General features: G+C 32.6%; 1 protein-coding gene across 1 annotated transcript in view; it reads left to right on the forward strand.

Annotated features, from left to right (window-relative positions):
- LOC148303005 (acetylcholinesterase-like) overlaps positions 1-18,230 on the forward strand; it is a 93,434-nt gene that overhangs the window by 51,594 nt on the left and 23,610 nt on the right. The window contains exon 3 of the mRNA XM_088270715.1: positions 10,477-10,522. The gene's annotated coding sequence lies outside the window, so the exon portion shown is untranslated. The remainder of the gene's footprint in view (positions 1-10,476; positions 10,523-18,230) is intronic.

Below are 18,230 nucleotides of genomic sequence, written 5' to 3' on the forward strand. Positions count from 1 at the left end.
CGGTCGGAGAAAACTACCAATAAAAAGTGGTCCAAAACAAAGTACTTTTACATTTGTCCAAATACTTGTTTACAAAACCTGGATTATCTCCAATTACAAATTTTATTTCATAAAGTTTATAAAATGTGCCACAAAGTATCTACGAAACAGAAATTAATTATTCACATTCAACAAAAAAGTGTATAATTGATTTATTTTTGTGTGCTGAAGAACATAGATGAAGAAGAATATGGAAGTCTGGGTATATACAGGGTTTATGACTTAATTTAACTTATGACTAAAGTATTCACCTAACCACCCGTTGACAGGTCAAATGCCCTGTAAATACCCAGACTTCCAAATTCTTCTTCATCTATGTATAGATGTCAAAAATGTAAACCCAGCCCCCCTATAAGACTTTTTTTTTCATTCAAACCCTTATCTGCACCCCAATGGTGCATAGGGCACTACATCATGTAAACGCAGTGTTATCTTGATCGCTAACACATGAAGGAAAGTTGATCAGCCCTCCGCTTCAGGTACCAGTCCAGGGTAATATTAAATAAATATAAAAGTGAAAAAAATCACTTCTGTTTATTTAACCCTCCCCGGGGAATCGAACCCGGGACCTCCAGAACGGCAGCCGAGCATGCTGACTATTACACTACAGATGCGGATATAACGTAGATCTAATGTAAATTTAATGCCAGGAAGGGTGCTTAGGGAAAATATGCAAGTCGGTTAAAATATAAAGTAGAACCGAATTTGCTTGGTAACCTGCGCTTGCATTTAAGATGTCCGTGACCGAATGCAAATGTCAACGTGTATTATTCAATAAAGAATACAAAATACTATAAAAGAGATACTCGTATATTTTTATTTGTGGCAACACAATGTTCCAAGGACTTTTAGAGCACAGTGTAGCTACTGCTACTTTATATACAGGATGTCGTGTATACAAATGAAATTGAATAATGAAAAATGTCCATTCGTTCAAAATCTGAAATTCTGGAATACACCTGCTCATTATTAGACAAATATAATACTAACTAACTAACTAACTAACCATCACGCCGCTTCCCCGCAGGGGTAGGCAGAGAGAATAGAGCGCCACACCACTCTGTCCTTGCAAACATTCTTCGCCTCTTCCACGTTCATGCATCTCCTCATACATACCCGCCGATTGTTACGGCTCCTAACCTGACCACTTTTAAGTATTTGGCATACCTGATATATTGAACAATTGATAGCAATGATTTTTTTAAAACATTTATTTGTTAAATATATATCCAACATTAAGCCCTCATTTGAAGTCGTAAAAAACCCAAAATAAAAGTTCTCTCGAATTGTACTATATATGTACTTATCTTACAAATTTGTTTACAATTTTGATCAAAATGCCACCATAGCGGCTGTGGGGTGGAAATTCATAACGTTTGCAAACGATGTACCGTAGAAGCAGTGTCAAGTTTTTAGAAGTTTTCCATGCACCCAAATAAAATATGTTACTAATTGTTACGGCATTTACTTTGTGGTAGATATGATTAAAATATTAAAACTTGATTAAATTATTATGTATCTTTATTATAACAACATATTCCCAAAGATAAAACATATTCCTTAAAAAAAACTACTATCGCATAATCGCATGCGTAAATATTTTTAGTTTCCACATTAATTTTTTTGTTTTTCCATCTTCATTTTTAAGTTTTTCTACTTTAAATTTTATTTTTGCTTTGGAGTTTATTAACATTTTTTGTATTTTTTACGATTTATTTTATTTTATCCTCTTAATTTTTCAATTTTTCCACCCTTTTTTTTAACCTTTTCACTGTTATTATTAAGTTTTCCACCTTCATTATTTTATTTATCTATCTTAATTTTTCACCTTATTTTTGTAGTTTTTCCTTCTATTTTTACTTAAATATATCTTAATTGAGAATACCCAGATTTGTGAACACTTAAAATGTTGAGAAATATAAGATAATTATTTATGGATTATTTTTACTTTAAAAAATACCACTCTTTTTTAGAATGCAGTGAGATGTATTGGAGTGTTCTTCGTGAACCAGGCCGGTTCCGGAAATGAAGCGGTGTGCCTACTCAACCGTATATCCGGAATACGTTTTCAATATTTACGGGAAATGGAAAATAGAACTGTCTATTTCGAAGCACACCGATTTATGTGCATAAAACATCAAACATTCGCTTATTCATATATATGCTTTCATCCGAAATAATCCTGGAATGCATTCATGTATTTTCATCAATTTGCAATTTTAATTTTAATGGGTAAATATACTCATATTTACAACATTTTGAGTGCGTCCAAATACTTGTTCACAAATCTGGATTATCACGAATTATAGGAGTTTTTTCATATTATTTTTTGACATCTCATCAAAGTTGAAGAAGAAATGAACAAGTATTTAGAAACACTCAAAATGTTGTAAATAAATTATCTGGTCAAATTATAAGCTTAAAATGATAAAAATAAAAAATGATATTTTCTGGCGTTTCTCATGTGTGTGATTATAATCCAGGATTCGGACCTCACATACTTATAAAAGAGTTACTGTTCAATAAAAAGCTTCTTTTCATCTCACCAATAGATGTCTCTAGTGAAGTTCTAGTGATTCAAGAACAATGTTTTTATATTTATAGAACTTCCAAGAACTTGAGTAGTGTGATGGTCACGTCTCAAAGTCAGGTTTCACGTGTGTAAAGTGATCACTTAAACCAGCCTATGACGGTCGTTAGCCCCGTAAACGCCCAGACTTCCATATTCTTCTTCATCCTTTATGAGATGTCTAAAAATAATATACTTATATTTCTTAAAATCCATAGTGACGCGTGTTTCTACGCATTCAGCATCATTATCAAACACATGTGAAGCATAGTCTCAATTTTAGAGTAGTGCCCTTGGGACGTTGAAGGATTTGATAGATATTGCCACAAAGTGACCGCAAACAGTAGCATCAAAAAAATGTTGTTGAAAATAGTATGTGCAAGGCAAAATCGTAAATATCTTTATTTCGTTAGATAAAGATTAAATCTAATCTTCAAAAATTATTCACCCATTTGTTTTGAAATTTTGATACAACATTGGTTTTAGCATATTTTTATACGTGACCTGTAATAGTTATTTTTTCCCGTGAGAGAAAAATTTTTGAAAAAAAAAAATTATCGCCATAGCAGCGCCATCTGTTGAAAACGTAACAGCAACACGGCAAGACAGTACGGCTGTCCAAACTTAAAACACAGTAAGGGACATTTTTTTGCAGTACGTTTTTTTTGCTTTTTTGGACTAAGTAGAATCTACTTAGTCCAAAAATGCAAAAAAAAACGTACTGCGAAAAAAATGTCTCTTACTGTGTTTTGAGTTTGGACAGCCGAGTAGAAGCGTAGGTTTTTTGTATTTATCTACGAATAAATACATGTATTTTATGATAAAATCTCAATGAAAACAAAAATTGTTTAAAAAACTAAATATGATGTGTTTTGGAAATTTTGTTACAATAAGCTTATTAAATGGTATGATTTCGACGTGAAAATTTTTTGTAATATCCTTATTTTAGTTGTATATTTAAACAATAAGTCAATCGTTACTTTCATTGTTGAAATAAAATACATATTATTTATTTTCTTTTGTAATGAAAACAGTTTAAAGCAGGAACTCATTATGTACTACCTTTACTTACAATTTGTAAATAAAACGGAATCGATTTATGTCAATTGATAAGTTTAATTTGATTTAGAATAAAATAAAATTATCTTGACATTAGCAAAGTCATTAAATTTTATACGCAATGCTATTCTATATAATACTAAAAAAACAGATTTAAAAATCACATGGTTAGAAAAAAAAACTCTAAATCTATCCCATTATTTTCACTTGTCTCTGGTATAGAGTTATTTTATTTCGTTTTTCAAAAAAAATGTACGAACGTCTTTTGTTCCGAATGCGGCATTATTCTCTCAACCGTGTAGTTACATGTTCCTTCCGCATTGCTGTGTTCCCCGTTGCCCAGCGGTAATATACGTGGAACTATTACCGGCTCACCGTGGCCCGTATATGTGCAAACGTGGATGGGCACACTTACATTGTAAAGAGAGATACACACACGTACCACGGGAACTTACTCCGTGCTAATATGCCGTATATTATCTACCTTTGTACTGCGAGCTTCTACGCGGTGTACTTGTATAAAACTAACAACTAAACATATTTTTATGACGTTGGATATCTGCAAGGTTGTAATCATGTCATATATATAACCGTTCCAGGATTTAACCCTTGATTACTAAACTATCCTACGAGTGACGTTGTTACTAAACATTCGTAAAATATGTGAGATAGAAATAAAACGGAAATAATAAGATATTCAAAAATATTTATTATTTTCGAAGAGATAGTAAGTTTTCTTCAGTAATTCCTTCTCTGTCCAAGCGGCCAGACTTTGGAGTGAATTACCTCTCTTTGTAAACAAATGCACCTTCTCTAATAACTTTTTAGAAACGTCTGAGACATTACTATTTATCATTAGAATCCTAACTGTCCATCAATCCTCCTCGCTTAGTTTTTCCCTCTACCTCCTTCCTCAAACTCCCTTTTTCCTTGGCCCTCCTTATTATCATCTCTTGTAATTTATGTTTATTTTTAATGTTAATTTGTAATTTATGTTTTTTTAATGTTCAAGTACTATCTACCCTCTGATTGCAAACAGCTATATAAGGTATCAAACGTTTGGATCAATATCATTTGTCTGTATTTGGTTGGAGGGAAAATATTGCTCTTTAGCAATAAGCCCGCAAATGTACTTATTTATTTTCTATACATGAAGTTTAAATAAATAAAAATAAATAAATAAATACGTTTTACTAAGAAATTGTAAATAATTTTAACGGCAGTTTAGTAATCTGTCCGCCTCCGTAGTGTAATGGTCAGCACGCTCGGCTACCGTTCTGGAGGTCCCGGGTTCGATTCCCAAGGGGGGTAAAATAAATATAAGTGATTTTTTCACTGTAATATTTATTCAAAATTACCATGGACTGGTACCTGAAGCGGAGGACTGATCACCTTTCCTTCATGTATAACGATCAAGATAACACTGCGTTTATATGACACAGTGCCCTATGCACCATTGGGGTGCGGATAAGGGTTTTGTTATTATATTTCCTTCATGTATAACGATCAAGATAACACTGCGTTTATATGACACAGTGCCCTATGCACCATTGGGGTGCGGATAAGGGTTTTATTATTATATTATTATATTAGTAATCTACGGTTAAAAATATAAAATATGTATTTTTTACCCTTGTTCTCAATTGATAGTGTTATGGGCACCGTGGAGGAATAAGCAGTTTTATCTTGATTTTTAATTATATGAAAATATTGTAATTTTTGTGCTTCAGGTACTAGGCCACGGTAAATATAATAAAAAAAATTATTCTCTGTTATTTTTGATTTCTTTGAGACAATATTTTGAGAATTTCAAGTTTTTTTGGTTATTCTGTACTTTGGGTTTTAGGTATTCACAAATCCTGTCAATAGTTTGACCTTGTAAAGAAAATTCCGCAGTTAAATAAATTTAGCAGGCACTCAGCACCTGGCTCCTTACCTCTCCATTTATAATCACAATACACTTATGTAAAAGAGTTTTTTATAAATATTGAATACCTCAATTTATTTAATTATTTATTTGAATTTCTTGTACAGAAAATAAATAAGTACATTGGCGGGCTTATTGCTTAAAAACAATATCTTCCAACCAGCCAAAAACAGACTAGTGATATTGATCAAAACGTTTGATACCATACATAGCTGTTTACAATCAGAGGGTAGATAGTACTTGAACATAAAAAAAACATAAATTGCAAATTAACATTTAAAAAAACATAAATTACAAAAGATGATAATAAGAAGGGTGAAGGAAAAATCGAGTTTAAGGAAGGAAGTAGGGGGGAAACTAAGCGAGGAGGTTTGATGGACAGTTAGGATTCTAATGATTTCGGGTTGTGGTCACGTGGTTAGTGTCGCGAACTCTCAAGACAGAGTTTCTCGGTTCGAACTCTCTACCGCAATTTGATACCTATTTCTAATAATGAGCCGCTTAGACTCACAGAAATAGTACGAAATTGAAATATTTGTGAATATAATAAAAATAAAAATATTTCTCTTTTATTAATAAAAAATAGTAGTGTCTCAGACTTTTCTTAGAAGTTATTAATTTCTAATTATTAATTTATAACAGTTTGACACTTTCACACGGCCGATTTTTTCTGGATTAGCCGAAAGGACCTCACGTACGCAGGTACTGCAAAGTTAGACCCCTCTTGATACGTGTACGGCTAGGTACTCCTACAGTGTTGCGGTAGGTACCGGTATAATGTAGGTATCTGGCAACACTCGCTGGCGATACGCCATGCACTGCACTAATTAATCTGACAGTTTGCAGTTCGGCGTTCCCGCGCTTTACTGCAATACGCTTGCCAGGCTATGAAATTATTTTGTGTGTATGGCTCCACTATATTAAATCGATATTTTAGCAATTAAAAGCATTTATTTTATATTGTATAGCCGACGAAATCTAAAAAAGAAATTAATGGTATGTCCTTCATTAGATATGTCGCTCACTCCTTTCAAGAACGTCATAAATAAAAAATATATATTTTTTGGGAGATCGTTTAAAAGTTTTAAAATATAATAAAACGTATTAAAAATAAATATCAAGCCACTAATTGAACTTTTACTGTGCAGCAGATCTTTTTAGGTAAAACCTGAATGTTTTCGGAAAGCCCAGAAAATGCACTATATCCCAGCAAAAGAGGCACATTTTTAACTTAATATTTACTCGCTACAGGGCAGAAAGTGTTCTGTTTGCATTTTGAAGAAAAGGTATTGTTTAATTGTTTTTTTTTTAAATAAACGAAATATTTTTCAAATGGAGCAAAAAACCTTCAGGTTTTATCTAAAAAGATCTGTTGCAGAGTAAAAAGTTCAATAAGTGGCTTGATATTTATTTTTAGTAAATGGTATTAAATTTTGAAACTTTCTCCTGAATAATTAAGTTTTTTTTTATTTACGACGTTCTTAAAAGAAGTGAGTGATATCACAAACTTGTGCCCTTTACCGTGTTATCACAGATATATAATAAAGCTAAACTGGCAGTACACAATGGAGTCCTGGTACCAACTCTAATGTGTGAAAGTGAAGCATGGAGTTAGCAAAGGAGAAAACTGAATGCAGTCAAAATGCCATCTCTTAGACCAATGTGCGCAAAACGATGTCCGAATTGATGTCCGAATGGTGAAATAAGGAAAGAATGCAAGGGTGAGGTATGTACCTATTATCGATAAAAATTATGAAAGGTGTGTTGCGATGGTTTGTACAAGTTGTATAAGTGATCAAAGAATGCTAAACCAATTTTATGAGGTGAATGTAGTTAGGAATAGAAGCAGATTAAAGGCGAGGAAAACTTGGCATGAAAAGTTTGTCATGTACTTGAAACTCATCAGGTCAAGGGTTGGAAGAATCGGCGGAATGTATGTCCGCCTCCGTAGTGTAATGGTCAACACGCTCGGCTACCGTTCTGGAGGTCCCGGGGGTGGAGGTCAAATAAATATAAGTGCATTTTCACTCTAATATATTTAATATTACCCTGGACTGGTACCTGAAGCAGAAGACTGATCACCTTTCCTTCATGTGTTAACAATCAAGATAACAATGCGTATATATGATGCAGTGCCCTATGCACCATTCGGGTGTGGCTAGGGCTTTGAAGATGTATGAGGAGATGAATTTTTTCAAGGACAGAGTGGTGTGGGGTTTTTTCTCTCTGCCTACACCTACGGGAAAGTGGTGCGAAGGTTAGTTAGTTAGTTGTATAATTTTATTATGTTTTATTTTACTGGAATGTCTTCAAATAACAAAAAATATTATGGTTAATTACAATAATTAACGACATTTTTATTTCAATTATGATTATTCAAATTAATGCAAAAAAAAAATTATCAAATTATCAAATTCATAGAGTTTCACAGTCCCCAGGCGTTAAAATCCTCGGCAGTATTCGTTTATTAATAAAATTATTACAAAAACACCCCTTAGCGAATTCGTGTGGCGACAAAGGTATATTGGATTTTCACGAGCGACAATTTTTTGCAGTATAAGGGAGAAAATGGAGGTAGAGGCTTCGCCTCAGGCGCAGATTTTTCTTTGCACAACGCTGGCTATGTTAATTTTGATCAAATTTGCGTAAAAGAATATCTACTACTGCAATAAATTGAAAACACCCATTGTGCACAATTGGATGGGGTAGAAAAAGAAAAATTCTTGCGTCATAAAAATATGACGTTGTAATAAATGCATTTGGATCCGAAATTTACACTGAACTGCATCAGAACATAATTCATTAAAAGAACTCAAATGAAGCATGAATGACGATTATTGTGAACATGCGTCGTTCGTGAACAACTTGATCTTAATGACTCGTTCTCTGGGAATCTCATTCACTAATGCTGACCCGTTCACTGGCTTAATAAATCATCGATTCACTTATTCACTGATTCATGGATTCAGTGATATCATTGGCTCATTATTAACAATACCGAAATTGTGGTGCTATGGGTTGAAAGGGTATATTTACATATATATCTCAATTTATTAAAACATTTATCTAATGAAATAAAGAAAAAAGTTTACGATTTAATATTGCATATATTATATTCGACCACAATTTTTCAGTGCTACTGTTTGCAGTTACTTTGTGGTAATATCTATCAAATTCTCCAACGTCCCAAGGGTACAACTCTAAAATCTAAAAGTAAAATAAAAATATCACTTTATTAGTCGTAGAAACACAATACACGGCTTTGTATTAACTCAGTTTTCAGGATTCCTGATGATTACTTTTTACTCGAATAATATTAATTTTGTCAGGAGTATTCGAATCACAGTTGCTATGACAGAAGGTACGGTATTATATGAAATGATTCGTCCGACAAAAGATTGATCGTTCAATTGATCCGGTCTTATGAACAGATACCAAACTGATACGGATCTATTGATTCGGATATTTTAAATGACCGGATCTCACCACTCGGACTCTGATGCATCTTTGTTCATATCTCTGTACCGTACACACTCTGTACTCGCATGCTCATACTCGGTCGAACTAATCCGTCTATTGTATATTACTACATATATAATAAGTGCTGCATTTGAATGCATATAGTAATTGAATCGTTTGTTTCAAAGGAAGAGTAATCTATTCACATGCATGTCATTTGCACACTCGATGCAATGTGTATGTATGTAGATGTATCTAGCCTTTGATGATAATGCCAAACGATGCATAATGCACATCGATCATTCACATACGTCATCTATAAATATGAAATATAATCCAATCTGACGTTAATAGAATAATCTAGAGCGCAGGACTGATTACCCTGTATTTAAAATACAAAGTTTATAAATGATAATAATTTCTTTTTGTTTTTTTTTATAATCACATGAAACAAAATATAACATTTACCTCTTTTGTCAAAAGAACATTGATGAGTATATAATAAAATTGCACAAGCTGCTTCTTTTACCCATTTAGTCATTAAAAACATAAACTTAATATAAAAGAGCTTTATTTTATAAAAAGAGAAATATTTGTGTTTTTTATTATTTACACAAATATTTCAATTTCATACTATTTCTGTGAGCCTAAGCGGTTCATTATTAGAAATAGGTATCAAATTGTGGTAGAGTGGGTTTGAACCGAAAAACTCTGCGTAAGAGTCCGCGACACTAACCACGGGACCACAACCCGACACAATTTGTAAATGTATTACGAAAGTGCGATAGATGGTATCATTCGGCTATGTCATATCGCTCACTCCTTTCAATAACGTCATATATCAAAAATTGTCAGTTTTCAGTTGTGCGTTTTCGGAATGCCCAGAAAATGTACTAAATCCCAGCAAAAGCGACATATTATAAACTTAATATTTACCCGCTAGAGGGCAGAAAGTATTGTTTTTGTATTTTGAAGAAAAGGTATTGTTAATTTTTTTTTTAATATTCTAAATATTTTTCAAATGGAGAAAAAACATTCAGGTTTTACCTAAAAAGATCTGTTGCACAGTAAAAAGTTCAGTAAGTGGCTTAATATTTATTTTTAATACATTTCAATACATGTTCAAACATTAAAAACGAAATCCTGAAAAAACAAGTTTTTTGATATATGACGTTGTTGAAAGATGTGAGCGATATGTCATATTTGAAAAAATAAATATATTTTATAATTTTATAAATTAATATTGTAAAATTTACCCTCAGGACGGGAAAACTCAATGTTGGCACATTTTTTAGCTTTGTGATTTAAAATTTTGTAATGATATAATTAATGACCGTATCAACACCGTGTCCTGAGGTGCTCTTTACACCATCTTGGTTCTAAATATTTTGTGTATTAACGCAATGTTTTTATTTCTTTTCAGACAAGGATCAAAACATTAGACAGCAGAATTCAATCAACTAGAATTGGTAAGTTTGAAAAACAAAATTTTATCATTAACAATATTTTGTATAATCAATTCTGGATTTGATACGCCTAGAAGTTTTTCAATTCAATTTATTCAATAATAAACATACATATTTTATTTATTGTTTCGGCATTAACTTTGTGGTAAGACATGTTATAATGATTAAAGAAAACACTTGTTTTTTACCACTTGAGTTTTATTATAGACTACATGTTTCAGAAGTTAAACTTCCATCATTCAGGTCTGTATAATAACTAGTAGTAGTATTATACAGACCTGAATGATAAAAAATATACTGTAAATAATATAATGAATAATATAAATAATATACTTTAATAATATCATGAATAATATAAATAATATAATGAATAATATACTGACCTGGAAGTTATTATACAGTAGTTATTATACAGACCTGAATGATGGAAGTTTAACTTCTGAAATATGTAGTCTATAATAAAACTCAAGTGGTAAAAAACAAGTGTTCTCTTTAATCATTGTAATTAACATACACATGACAAACTAACGCTTAAGGTTTACACATTAATAACATAACTTACTAAGTAAAAAAAAAGACTTTTATCGTACCAAGTTATAGAAAAACCCCGTTTCGGAATACCCCCCCAGAGTTTAATATTTATTTTATTTATTTAATATGGTTGGATTTTATTTTTTATTTTAAATTCATTTTATAGACATTTCTACTTTTACAATCTTTAAATTAATAACTCTGTTCTCTTCAATAAAGAGACTAGACTCTTGTGATTGGAGAGGGACTTACTTATTTATTGTTTTTATTTTTATTTTTATAATCACATCAAACAAAATATAACACTTACCTCTTTTGTCAAAAGAATATTGATGAGTATGTAATAAAGTTGCACAACCTGCTTCTATTACCTATAATTTTTATCTATGATTTCTAATATACATAATGATTCTGAAATTGAGTTATAGTAAATGAAGGGTGCTGCGTTATTAGAGTAATATAGTTTATTTTAATTACAATTATTTTTTGTTATTTTTTATATTGGATTAACATGTATATAATAATAATAAAACCCTTACCCGCACCCCAATGATGCATAGGGCACTGCGTCATATAAACGCAGTGTTATCTTGATCGTTTACACATGAAGGAAAGGTGATCAGCCCTCCGCTTCAGGTACCAGTCCAGGGTAATAATATTGAGTAAATATTACAGTTAAAAATTCACTTCTGTTTATTTGACCCTCCCCGGGGAATCGAACCCGGGACCTCCAGAACGGCAGCCGAGCGTGCTGACCATAACACTACGGAGGCATACAAATAATTCAACTATTTATTTTTTAGCCTTTAAATGACTTAATTTTTCTTCATATCTGTAGGTTATTGAAGTATGTATGTATGTCAAATACTTGAAAGCGGCCGGGTCAGGAGTCGGAATAATCGTCGGGTATGTATGAGGAGATGCATGAATGTAGAAGAGGCAAAGAATGTATGCAAAGACAGAGTGGTGTGGCGTTCGATTCTCTCTGCCTACCTCTGCGGGAAAGCGGCGTGATGGTTAGTTAGTTAGTTAGTTAGGTTATTGAAGTTCTTAGTTCCCAGATATTTAAAATTCTGTTGGAATTGTTTGGTGTTGCATTTTGGTTTTGTAAAGTTTGGTTTTGTCATGTTGGTATCTCGAAGATGAACTTTTCTGTAGATTTAAGTATTTTTCACCCTCAAATAGTTGGAGAATTGCTGTTTTTTTTATTGTTTCTACTTTTGGCACTTGGAATATTGAAAATAATAAATTTGTTGGACCGGTTTTTTTTTCCTTTTTGAAATTAAAAATTAAAAATAGATTACACACTTAAGAATATCTATTCCATTATCCATTTATGAATAGTTCGTTTACATCAAGTTTATTTTTAATGACTTTGTGGACAGTGGAAGCAGGTTGTACAACTTTATTGCATAATAATATGCAATATTATATACTATCCAAGTTCATTAGACCAAAAAGTATGTTATTTTAGACATCTCATCAAAGATGAAGAAGAATATGGAAGTTTGGGCATTTACGAGGCTGACGACCGTCATAGGCTGGTTTAAGTGATCACTTTATACACGTGTAACATTTACCAATTCTACCCATTATTGACAACCACACTACTCAAATTCTTGGAAGTTTTATATATATGAACCAATTTAGAAACCTTGTTCTTGAATCACTAGAACTTAACTAGAGGCATCTATTGGTGAGATGTAAAGAAGCTTTTTTATTAAGCAAAAACTCTTATATTAGTATGTGAGATCCGAATCCTGGATTATATTCACACACATGAGAAACGCCAGAAAATACCATTTTCATTTTTATTATTAAGCTTATAATTTGACCAGATAATTTATTTACAACATTTTGAGTGTGTCCAAATACTTGTTCACAAAATCTGGATTATCTCCAATTACAGGAGTTATTTTCATTTTATTTTTGACATCTCATCAAAGATGAAGAACTTCCATTTTCTTCTTCATCCTTGATGAGATGTCAAAAATAAAATGAAAATAACTCCTGTAATTGGAGATAATCCAGATTTTGTGAACAAGTATTTGGACACACTCAAAATGTTGCAAAAAGTATGTGTTAGATTTTGTTTGATATGTTTTTGGATCATATATATTTTATAGTATCTTTAGTTTTATTTAATATCTTGATACCGAATTTCATATGCAAAACATCTACAAAATGTGATAGCTGTTCGATAGGTATTCATTTAAACACGGCAAAGGAGGATGAACTCAAGGAAGGAATAACAAATTTTGTAATATTTTACACGCTGAGAAGAAAATGAAAACGTATTAAAACGTTAACACCGTGGAGAGAAAATGTATTATCCATTCGTCTGTAACGAGATTCGAATAGTAATATTTCAAAAAGGCAATATTTTCTTCGCGCGTACAAATTATGATTGGCGTTAGCTCGACGAACGTAAACAAACGTCAAAAGGGAAAAGCGCGGGCCAATCTGACAGGGCGGGAAATGGCGGTAGCTTTCCGTTAATACTGTTTTAACCCCTTTAGACGTGTACGACTAGAAGGCTGTAACTTTTATCTATGATTTCTGACATACATAATGATTCTGAAATTAAATTGTAGTAGATGAAGGGTGCTGCGTTATCAGGGTGTTTTCGTTTTCTTTATGTTAGGTGCTGCAATAGTTGTTGAATTTCTTTGTCTAAGTTGATTTTTGTGTATTATTTTTTTTAAACTTATTAAAAGCAAACTAAGAAAACGTCTTATCAACGAGAACAGTGCTAAAAATAACGATATACAAATCTGACTTGATCAAACTTTAAAAGGAGATGCTAGGACATTAATCGTAATAAGTAGTGTTCTAATGGACAGCTTACATAGAAAATATTTTTTTACCAATGAATAAAATCATTTTTTTTGTGTGAAATCAAGTTATATTTATATAGTTATATATATATATATATATATATATATATATATCCACAAGTTATATATATATATATATATATATATATATATATATATATATATATATATATATATATATATATATATATATATATATATATATATATATATATATATATATATATATATCCGCAATCAACCTATTACATACGTCTGTTTCAAACGATGTATGATAGATGTACGAATAGTGAAATAAGGAAGGAATGCAAAGCTGAGATAAGCATTATCGATAAAATTAAGAAAGGTGTGTTGAGATGGTTTGGACATGTAGAACGAATGAGTGAGGAAAGAACGGTAAAACAAATTTATGAGGCGAATGTAAGCGGAAAAAGAAGCAGAGGAAGACCGAGAAAAACATGGCACGATCAGGTATGCCAAATACTTGAAAGTGGTCAGGTTAGGAGTCGTAACAATCGGCGGGTATGTATGAGGAGATGCATGAACGTGGAAGAGGCGAAGAATGTTTGCAAGGACAGAGTGGTGTGGCGCTCTATTCTCTCTGCCTACCCCTGCGGGGAAGCGGCGTGATGGTTAGTTAGTTAGTTAGTTTTACTCGTAATTTAATAAAGGTCTAAAATTATAATTAAGGTGTACTATAATAGAATTGCAAACAGATTTCTCTCTCTAAAAAATTTTGATCGTTGTAATTGCCGAACACTGTAAATGACCAACATGATAAATGTAGCCGTTCGATTTTTAACATTCGTGTTCAAACAAAAGACAAAAGATGGCGGGAAAGAGAAATTTCATTATTTACCTGCGTTGAAAAACGTATCGAACTTTTTATTGTGCAACAGATCTTTTTAGGTAAAACCTGAATGTTTTTTCTCCATTTGAAAATTTTTAGGTATATTTAAAAACATAATTGAACAATACATTTTCTTCAAAATTCAAAAACAACACTATCTGCCCTGTAGTGGGTAAATATTAAGTTGAAAATATGCCACTTTTGCTGGGATATAGTACATTTTCTGGGTATTCCGAAAACACGCACAACTGAAAATTGACGTTTTTTTATATGACGTTGTTGAAAGGAGTGAGCGATGTGTGCAATAAGAAGAAAAGTGTATTATTGTTTTACTTAGTATTATTATTCCGATTTGAATGCAGATATCTGTGCGCGCAACTCTATCAGATTCGGCCATCGATTCGGCGCGCAGACAAAAGGTTAAAATGTTTCAAATCAAACTGTCGGAAGTCCGCGAGTGGCCAGCATTATTATGACTGCTCCCGCCGCCGTGCGCCAGGCAGGGTGGCAAGCGGAAAATATCGGCGGGCAAGTACTTATCCGCTCGTAGGGAGGGGACGCTGCGGTATTGAGATCGATACATCGCTTTCATTTGTATTCTGACAAAAGTTTGCACGAACTACTGTTCCAGTCAAGATCAAGGCTGTCTCCTCGACAAAGACAAAAGGGTTTGTGCTATTTCCTAAGACCTGAGCCAACCTTTTAAGTTTCAATGACTCATTTTATACCATACAATAATTTATTTCTAAAACAATGTATTACAAAAACTTTTTTATTTATGTTTTACTTGGTAAATACCACTGTTTCTTGAAATCTGCTGTCACACGCATTTCGATGCGGTGCCCTATTTGCACCATTGGGTTGCGGATAAGGGCTTGGAAATAAATCAAATTCACAAACACATTTCTTGAAAAAATAAGTTTTGAGACCCCGCGATTTTTTTAGAAAAAGAGAAAAACTTATGAAAACTCCCTTTTGCGGAAGGATTTTAATGTAAATATGTCACGTTCCGAGTTAAAAATACACTTAAATCTTTGATCATGTCATTCTTGCAGCAAACGAGTGATATTTTGTAACAAAAGCCCCACATAAAGTGAGGTTAGGGAAGGCATCGGGGTCTGACGTTGCGTCAAATTATGCAAATTGATGACCACCTTAAATATTCTTGGCAAGTCGCAGCATTTGAAAATGGAACGCGACCGGTACGGAGTGTTGCCAGAACAGTTAAAATTTGACCTTCTTAAAAGTTTGCCAGGCTAACGGAACTGTTATCGAGCAAGGTAGGAACCTATCTTTATGGCTATTAGCGATGTACATGCACGTTTCTAACCAACTCTCTTATTGGCGCATAAAGTATAGAAATCGAAATTGAACGTTGAGGAAGGTTGCGTTAGTTTTATAGTAAAAATTAGACATAATTTTACATAATTCTGTGCATTTTTAATAAAAAAAAATATTTTTTAAAAATTAAACACTTGAATATACCAATTTATGAGTTTTATTTATATATACGACTAGTTTCGAAAACATATGTAAGTTTTCACCTAACCAGTCGTAAGCCCTGTAACTAACGAACAAAAATGTATTTAAATTCAGATAAAACATTAATTAATAATATACTGTTTCAAAATACGTCACCATTATTATCAATGTTTCCGTTTACAAAAAATCTTGTTCCTTAACCCCCCCCCCTTCCCTCTATTTATTAACGTATATATACCCCTAAATATATTTTTTGTTCGTTAGTTTTAATTTTTACTAGAAGATGAAATCATTTGTAAGTTTTCGAAACTAGTCGTATATATTATATAAATAAAACTCATAAAGTGGTATATTGAAGTGTTTAATTTTTTTTAAATAAACACGTCATTCCACAAAGTTAATGCCAAATCAATCAATAATAAAAATAAATTATAATTTACATTTGTATACAATCCCTTCATCTTCTTCAGCGCAAAGGGCATTTGATCAGACAGTGATGAGTCATGGGTCCAGATTAATGGATATAGGAGTGTAATAGGCTTGAAGACATAAGTGGAGGGGGAGGACATAATTGCACACAGGAAAGGAAATGGAAGAGAAACATAAAGTACTAAAAGAAAAATTTAAAGTAACAGGAATGATAAGGGTACTCGGAAAATCGAGGAAAACTTGCATGATTTCAGGAAAACTAACCTGACCACTTTCGATTTCAAATATTCGGGAATAATCATCGCGTATGTATGAGGTCTCCTGAACGATCTTCTGAAAAATAGTATTTTATTTTTAATAGTTTTTTCTATATAAGTATGACGTTGTTGAAAGGAATAAGCGATATATCCAGCAGTGAGGACAGAAGGCTAAAGAAAAAGAAGAAGATATGAAATAATGGACTCACCCTATGGCTGATATTATAGGTGTCTCTGCCTCCGCTTCCGTAGTGTGATTTGCATGTTAACATGCTTGACTACCGTACTGGAGGTCCCGGGTTCGATTCTCAAGGGTGGTAAAATATAAGTGATTTTTCACTCTTACCTTATTTATCAAAAATATCCTGTACTGGTACTTGAAGCGGAGGGCTGATCACCTTTCCTTCATGTTTTAATGATCAAGATAACACTGCGTTTATATGATGCAGTGCCCTATGCATCGTCGGATGCGGATAAGGGTTGTTTCACATTCCTATATACAGGACCAACCTGCCAATAGTTATGCCTAATAATATCACTCCGGATATTGATTTATTCCATATGTCTGAGGGGGTATTGCGAGGCGGGATTCTTCTACATCTTTAACAGGAGTGTTCATGTTTATTTCATAATTTTTGTATTAATATATAAGCTTTAAAATTAAGGCACCATCAGGGACCTCAGTGTTTGTAGCGCTGCGTGCAACGCAGTCGAGGGTTAACTGGAGAAGAGTCATTGCTTCCACAAGGGTCACAACCCTCAGTAATGAGGAATATGACGGAGAAGAAAAGTACAGTACTTTAATTTATTTTTTTATTTTTTGACATCTCATCAAAGATGAAGAAGAATATGGAAGTCTGGGCATTTACGGGGCTGACGACCGTCATAGGCTGTTTAAGTGATCACTTTACACACGTGTAACATCCACTAATTCCACTCATTATTGACAACCACAGTATTCAAATTCTTGGAAGTTCTAAATATATGAACCAATTTTGAAACATTGTTCTTGAATCACTAGAACTTCACTAGAGACATCTATTGGTAAGATGAAAACTTCCATATTCTTCTTCACCTTTGATGAGAGTCTGTTTTTATCGATTTAGTGCTTTTCCCAAATATATCTACGTCATTAATTTTTTTATTATATGTATCCATAATGCGGTTAATTGTAGTACTTTTGGCAAAAAAAAGTTATTTTCATATTATAATAAGAAAATTTCTCCTTTAATTGGAGATAATCCAGATTTTGTGAACAAGTATTTGGACACACTCAAATTATTGTCTTTAAATTTTAGACTCCTTGTGACTTCAATTTTAATTTA

This window comes from Brachycentrus maculatus, unplaced genomic scaffold (genome assembly GCF_059751285.1).
Source record: "Brachycentrus maculatus isolate JH-2025_06_01 unplaced genomic scaffold, ASM5975128v1 h1tg000393l, whole genome shotgun sequence".
NCBI classification, from domain to species: Eukaryota; Metazoa; Arthropoda; class Insecta; order Trichoptera; family Brachycentridae; genus Brachycentrus; species Brachycentrus maculatus.